The following is a 6,991-nucleotide window of genomic DNA, read 5'->3' as shown; positions in this document are numbered from 1 at the left end:
GTAAAAGTGCCCGTTCACCTCAACCCGACAACGTTTCGAAGCAGTTCGAGCACGTCCGTAGCCGTTCTTAACCCGTTCTTAACCAGTTCAACCTCGTTCTACCTCGTTCACAATACGTCCAAGCCAGTCCTAACTAGCTAATTCTTAACCCGACCAACTCGTTCGCTGTACGTCCTCATCTCGTCCCAAGTGCGTGTGTATTCGCGTCCTGGCCCGTCCTGGCCCGACTCCTATGGATACCGAGCGCGTTGTAGCCAGTCTTCCATTCAAGTTCAGGGCTCCGAGCTGTACACATCATGCCTCCAAAGAGAAGACGACCCGGTCGGTGTGCACACGTACTGAAATTTATGTCGGACTGCACCACGTCGTAACACGTCCTAGTAGGTTCGAAGTACGGCAAGTCCGTTCGATGTACGGCAATTCCGTTCGTCTATCCGACTGTCTACCATCTTCCTGAGGCAAATGCATTTAACTGACTACAAAAGTCCAGTTCCCACCCTTGCCGAACTGGGCTGGAATTTCCAGACTCGATCGTGGCGCCACCAGTGGCTATTCAGATTTATGTCCCTTCTATGTCCCACCCATTGACCAATCAGATTCCATCACTCATATCACTTGCATTTGCTTCAAACAAAATGGCGGCTTCCAGTCAAAACGATCTAATCGGTCTATCAAGACCTATATTGTAATAAAACGGGTCTCAAGCCGTGAAGTGCATCAAATCAATTGAGCACTTTGATTAAAAACATGAAAAGATTTGAAAAAAATCTGTCGACGCCCAGTTGGTGGTACACATGCTTTGCTAATCATGCAATCGACCGAATAACAAATATGCTGAAGGCCACTGCCATAAGGTCAAAATATATTGAACAAAGTATATACTGATTTCCGTCCTTCACACAGTTTGCGAACCAATCAAACAAGCCTTTCCTATCATGCAGCCTCGTCTTCCGATAAAGTGAAAAGGTCGATGTCTGGAACAAGTATGTAAAGGGTTCCCGAGAAGCACCTGATTGTCTGATAGTGACGTCACTGGTGTCGCCAGCCTTGGCAGTCACTGGCAATGAGCATGGCTGTTGATAACGTGCAGGATTTCTACATTGGGGATGTTTTTATTGCTGCACCCAGAAACCTTCTATACGGACCACTGCTGGTGTGTAGACAAGTTGCTGTTTATTTGGGAAGGACCTTCTCCGCCTCGACGAAATATAGAGTGCATAGGATGACTGTCTTAAGTACTTGCGATTTAATTACTACAATAATCATTGATACTGTACTCCTACATCTTCCCGAGGAAAGGGCGTTCACTGACTATAAGAATCCAGTTCCTACTCTTGCCGAACTGGGCTGGAATTTCCAGGCTCGATCGTGACACCACCAGTGGTTATTACGAGTTATGTCCCTTCTATGACCCTCCCATTGACAAATCAGATTCCGTCACTCATATCACTTACATTTGCTTCAAACAAAATGGCAGAGCCCAGTCAAAACGATCTGATCGATCTATCAAGATCTATATTGTAATAAAAGGGGCCTCACGCCGCGAAGTGCATTATGTCACTTGAGCACCTTCATTAAAAACATGTAACAATTTGTAAAATATCTGTCGACGCCAATCGCAAATCCTGCAATCGCCCGAAATCTGCATGTTGAAATCTATGTAGTTTTGTAGCGCCATTTTTATTGGACTTGCATAGTCTCGTTAGTCCAGCCAAAATGTAATTCCGGAATACCAGCCTAGTTCCTCAAGGGTGGGAACATGACTTTTATAGTCAGTTAACGCCCTTGCCTCAGGAAGATGGTACTCCTACAGATGTATAGCAATGGAGTAGCCTAATGACTAATTTGTTCGCTGGTCACGACAATGGCCGTTTTCGGAAGCATTGCAAATCATTTGGAGGAAGTGCATAGAGAAACACAAAGAACTGTAGAGGCTCTTGGGTAAATTAGTTGAAGATATAGAAAGAGACGTGCATTGGTTTTGTTGGCGTTGGTTGGAGAGAGAGAAATAATGCACAGAGGCTCTTGGCGATATGGATGAGAGACAGATTATGCAATAGAGAAGATTTCTGGGGATATGGATGGTGAGTCAAAAACACAACAAAGGCCCCTCAGGATATGGATGGAAAAATAGGAAAAAGCACCACATAGGCTCCTGAGGATATGGATAGAGAGACAGAAAAACACCACAGATGCTCTTGAGGTGTTAGACAGAGAGACAGAAAAACACCACAGATGCTCTTGAGGTGTTAGATGGAGAGATAGAAAAACACCACAGATGCTCTTGAGGTGTTAGATGGAGAGATAGAAAAACACCACAGATGCTCTTGAGGTGTTAGATGGAGAGATAGAAAAACACCACAGATGCTCTTGAGGTGTTAGATGGAGAGATAGAAAAACACCACAGATGCTCTTGAGGTGTTAGATGGAGAGACAGAAAAACACCACACATGCTCTTGAGGTGTTAGATGGAGAGATAGAAAAACACCACAGATGCTCTTGAGGTGTTAGATGGAGAGATAGAAAAACACCACAGATGCTCTTGAGGTGTTAGATGGAGAGACAGAAAAACACCACAGATGCGCTTGAGGTGTTAGATGGAGAGATAGAAAAACACCACAGATGCTCTTGAGGTGTTAGATGGAGAGACAGAAAAACACCACAGATGCTCTTGAGGTGTTAGATGGAGAGACAGAAAAACACCACAGATGCTCTTGAGGTGTTAGATGGAGAGATAGAAAAACACCACAGATGCTCTTGAGGTGTTAGATGGAGAGACAGAAAAACACCACAGATGCTCTTGAGGTGTTAGATGGAGAGATAGAAAAACACCACAGATGCTCTTGAGGTGTTAGATGGAGAGACAGAAAAACACCACAGATGCTCTTGAGGTGTTAGATGGAGAGACAGAAAAACACCACAGATGCTCTTGAGGTGTTAGATGGAGAGATAGAAAAACACCACAGATGCTCTTGAGGTGTTAGATGGAGAGACAGAAAAACACCACAGATGCTCATGAGGTGTTAGATAGAGAGAAAGAAAAAACTCTCCTGGGGATAAGGATGAAACAACATTACATTGTTGAATGATGATGCTGAACTAGCACAAAGAAGCTCTCCAAACAAACTAACCAAGCAAAGGGTGGTATTATCAAACACACTTTTTAAATGATTTTGTTGAGTGGCCTTTTATGCGTACGGACAGTCAACCTTTAACGCCACCACTGCCATTTTCACCATTGCCTGGTATACAGCTCGAAGTAAATTCATTGGGCATAATGAGTCCAAGTTTCTCTCTACTGAGCCTATTGGCGGGGGGGGGGGGGGGGGGGGGGGGGGGGGGGGGGGTAGCCTAGTGGTTAAAACGTTTGCCAGTCACGCCAAAGACCCGGGTTTGATTCACCGGGTGCAATGTGTGAAGCCCCTTTCTGATACCCCCCGCCGTGATATTGCTGGGGTATTGCTGAAAAGCGGCGTAAAACCTTACTCACTCTACTGAGCCTATGACGATGCAAGTGTAGCAGGGTGTGGAGTCATCCCACAGATGACATCCTTACCTTGTCAGCTTGCTGACGGGGTTAACCTCTTTGGTCTTGTGGACAAGGCGTCCGACCTCGGATCAGAAGATCCGTGGTTCGAATCCCATCACGGGACTCGGAAATTTTGTGGCCGCTACATTGGCGCCCAACGTGGGGCTAAGCACGATTATATTAAATTTAAGGAAAAAAAAGCCTCAGTACCCTACTATGCGGCCCGGGACCTGCCTTCTGTTGACGGGGGAGTATGTAGCAGGGGGCGTGGAGTCACCCACAGATGACATCCTTACCTTGACAGCTTGCTGACGGGGTTAACCTCTTTGGTCATGTGGGCAAGGCGTCCGACCTCGGATCAGAAGGTCCGTGGTTCGAATCCCATCACGGCACTCGAAAAATTTATGGCCGCTACACAAGCAACTTGTTCATAATAGTAATATGCATTCAACTGAAGGCGACTAAAACAAGCCACCATGAAAACGTACACATACATGCGCAATCACGCTCGCACGACACTCAAGCAAGCGTGCACGCATACAAAGAGTAAACTTGTAATTTTCATACAGACGATTATCGAGCCTTTCCTTTTTGGTAGCATTACCATTAAAACGTTCCTTCGTAACGTGGAAGTCCCGGGTTCGATTACAGAAATGGGTATTAAGTGTGACGCCAGGTGTCCCCGGCCGTGATAATGCTGGTACAGGTTCTACTACACTAAATCAGAACTGGTTGTGAACAGGCTGCCTTCAGTGCAGATCAAGAGACATCTGCAGGCTGTGATTGGATGATATTGTGTAAGATTTTTATGTCTTTTAAATGTACATCCATCCAGTAATTAAAACTGCCCATATTTTTTTTGGTGCTGACGTTTTTAACAAGATGACTTGTGCTTTATGTGAGCACAGATATTTTCAAGTAGGCGACATTTGGTGCGGAACTGGGGTTGGTGTGTTCAGCTTCCTGTACTCGGAAAAGGAGCTGGCTGACCTGGCCAAAATTTGTGTTTTTATTGCAGCTTTAAGGCCAGACTGTGCATATATGTAAATGTAATGGCTGTTGAATGCCTAGTTATTTTTTTAAAAGATATAACGTTACTATAGAAGTCTATGGGAAAACATTTGGTTGTGTGTAACCTATATTGCTTAAAGCGGCGTAGAACCATACTCGCTCACTCACTCACACCATGTTCGTGCTTGAAACGATCACACCACGGAGTTCACCCTGAGTACGTCAGAACGACAACGACTATCTTGAATGACCTTGCTATATTAGTCCTGGTACGCGATAACGTCCTTCACACGCCACACACGAGAGCATGGCGACTACGAAAGATTAATCCAACAGCACTCAGAAACGTGAAGATTGACATAAGGTTCGCGGTGACATTCTTCTCAAATGGGAGAGGCAAGATAAGGGCTTCCAAAGTATATTTGATGGAGAAAATGTCGAATAATGTGTTTGTATTCTTCTAAGAAATGTTTTAAATGACATATTTATGAATTATTATTTATTCCCTTTTTAATTATAAAATAATTAGCCAGCTAATGTATAAATAAGTTATGATATCCATTTTAAACTAAAATCACGTTATGACCACGCCCCAAATCTGTGTAATATAGTTATCTTGATGTCGTTCACTTCCAACTGGACAGAACGGGTTATTGAAACCTGTTCGATGTTAAATTTAAAATTGATAGAGACATTTCAACAGTTCGCACTGCTTATTTAGCATCCATGATAATCAGTATTATATCTCCTTCTACCACGATTATCAATATTATATATCCTTTTACCATTATTATAATACTATATTTCCGTCTACCATTATTATGATACTATATCTCCATCTACCATGATTGACAATGTCATATCTCCATCTACCATGATTATCCATATTGTATCTTTATCTACCAGTATTATAATACTATATCTCCATCTACCATGATTAACAATGTCAAATCTCCATCTTCCCTGATTATCCATATTATATCTTCATCTACCATGATTATTAATATTATATCTCCATCTACCATTATTATAATACTATATCTCCATCTAGGATTGTCCATATACATCTATATCTACCTTGATTATCCATATTATATCCCCATCTACCATAATTATCCATATTATGTCTCCATCTACCATTAATATATTATCCATATATATTCTCTTACCATGATTATCCATATTATATCTCCATCTACCATAATTATCCATATTATATCTCCATCTGCCATGATTGTAATAATATATATCCTCCTACCATGATTATCCACATCTCATTTTACAATGACAAATACCCCTGACCCATTCGCTACAGAAGCGTTGTTTCAAGTTTGATTAAGAAACCACGACACGAAAAAGAACCGTCCAATGAAATCACATTCATGAACGAGAGGAAACGTGTTAAATTAGTGATAAGAATGACTGATATATAATACCCAAGACAATTGATCATTTGTCACGTCATCCCGAAGTACAAATTGATTCTCCTCTTGGGAAGGTTATGGTTTTACACACTGTATCATGTGGGAAATCGAACCGACCGGGTCTTAATTGCGAAGGTTTCAACCAGGTGGCTATCCTACCTGACACACCACCCCCCTCCCCCACCCCCCACGCGCTTGTGCAGGACGTTACTGAAATTAAGTTGAATAATTCACTTGCCTTTGCATGTGTTTGTGACGGGTGCCAACGGCGAGGCAGGATACTTGGTATTGTGTTAGTGATTCATTATTTTGTTTGGGACAGTACTTTGTACGCTGCTTTAAATATTTCCTCGAATTCTTCGAAGGGCTATCTTTGAAGTGACCTCGACCAGGCGTTGTGGTATTTGACACACGGCGTCATTACTGCAAGTAGACATCATTCCTAACAGGTGGTGTGATCCTCTTCAGCCTTACTTGGCCTTCCTCACTTGAGGTGTTGTCTTGTTAGATACATACGAGTGTCGTGGCTATTCCTGTCTCAAGTAGCTCTGAAATTAACATTATCTCTCACACACACATCAAAATATAAATAACAAAAAATAATGATAACAAATTCAAACACCCTCTGAGAAAAGGGTCTTTTGATGGCATTTGGTATTTCTGGAATGTTACCTAAAACGGCGTAAGAACACTAAGACACTCCTGACGATTCGCGACCTTAAAACATTCAATCACTGACAACTTTTGGGGCACAGGTGGTCTAGTGGATCGGGTTTATCGCTCAGCAGTGTCGCTTCGTTTTACAGTGCCATGGTTCGTTTGTTCCGGGTTCGAATTCAGATTCGCCATGATTACCTTAAAATGTCTACGCCACACCCGAGTTCGTTGGTGTTGCCAGGACTGCAGACGCATTCAATCAGATTGGCTTCAGACCTTCCTCCTACATCAAGGTAGCAAAGCGAGACTGTACTGGAATACTGGTCAAATCAGTGTCAAACACAACACCATAAACACGCACACAACATCA

This window comes from Haliotis rufescens, unplaced genomic scaffold (genome assembly GCF_023055435.1).
Source record: "Haliotis rufescens isolate VD_foot unplaced genomic scaffold, xgHalRufe1.0.p SCAF_5, whole genome shotgun sequence".
Classification (NCBI taxonomy): domain Eukaryota; kingdom Metazoa; phylum Mollusca; class Gastropoda; order Lepetellida; family Haliotidae; genus Haliotis; species Haliotis rufescens.
This window is presented reverse-complemented; position numbering follows the sequence as displayed.